The sequence below is a fragment of the Zerene cesonia genome, chromosome 29 (genome assembly GCF_012273895.1).
Source record: "Zerene cesonia ecotype Mississippi chromosome 29, Zerene_cesonia_1.1, whole genome shotgun sequence".
Lineage (NCBI taxonomy): Eukaryota > Metazoa > Arthropoda > Insecta > Lepidoptera > Pieridae > Zerene > Zerene cesonia.
The window spans coordinates 3702050-3703505 of record NC_052130.1 but is presented as its reverse complement, the minus strand read 5'-3'; positions in this window follow the sequence as shown (position 1 = coordinate 3703505).

Below are 1456 nucleotides of genomic sequence, written 5' to 3'. Positions count from 1 at the left end.
ACCTAGGTGGGCCGCGGCAAAGCAAACATTTGGTGAAATGGGCCGTCATGACAAAAAGGTTAAGAACCACTGCTCTAATCGAAAGAAAATACATATTTTCTTCATTTTTTTGGCAACAAAGATTATTTTTTGTGTGCTTACATAAAAGTAAATTTATAAATGACTCTACTTCCGACTTATATTTAATACATAATTATCTAATATTTTCTTACTGAAGACTTCACTTCCTCTTTATCGACCTGCTAGGAGTAAAGTGCATATTGAATCCGTTAAAGTATTTTTATATATCAACGAAAGACAATCAAATTTGGCCATAATATCAACCAAAATGTGCACTTAATTATTTTTATCTTATATGTGCGTGTGGTTAAATTGGTCTCATATTTATATGTAACTGCATTTTAATTACTTATTATGAGATTATTGTAATGGATAACTGAAAAATTATTACTGTCTCATTTCGTCCGTTTTTTCTTGTTTTTGTTTTGAGCCAACCGTAGTCGGGGCGAGTTATTAGTGTCGTATAAAGACATGAACAAATAGCTTGAATAAAATATAAAAGTTTATCAACGCAGCATAGCACACTCTAAGACGAGACGTATTTATCAAATTCATTCATTGTATCGTACATACACAGCAGTAACTGAAACAATGGTCGATATTATCACAATGTCACTTGAACATCACTATATCGTAAGAATGAGATGCCCTTAACGAAATCCGTTCAACCATCGCGCAATCAGATCCCAAACTGACCAATCACAAGCCGGGAGGGAGGCAACAGCCGGCGTACAGAGCACACGATTGGCTAAAATTATTCACGAGGTTACCATTTAAAAAAAACTCCACAGAACACGCAATTGAATGCCTTTTTTCCACTCGTGTTAAATTGATGAAAAAAGACTCGCGAAAGATGAAATATAAAAATGATTTATTGCGCGTCGCCAACTTTTTTAACTTATTGGACATTAATGACTTTTGATTTTGCGCAGTGCCTACGTTTTTAAAACTCCCCCGTCTGACTTTTATTTTTATAAATGTTACGTCCGTTCTGAACGAGTAATATGGGAATTTAATTCGATGTTACTTTAATGGCGCGTCTGAAATATAAATTGGTAATGGCTTTTAAATTCAACTTTTATCCAGAACTTTACATGAGTCTACAATTTTATAGCTGACTGAAGACTTAATTTTTTGTTTTCAATCTAGCACTAGAGCGCTATTCACGACCTATCTACCTATAAAAATACTCACAGTTCACTATCCACTACTAAAAATCTATCTACTTGTTTATTTGAACCATCTAAACAACACCTTTTACATTTGAAACGAATTTCCATTATTTGTCTCCCATTTTTTATAACAGTTCTCGACGGTTCCTACGACCAATGCGTACATGTTATTGATTAAAGGTTATATTTGAAAAAGCATTTTCTCTAATAGTTTGCATATCCTA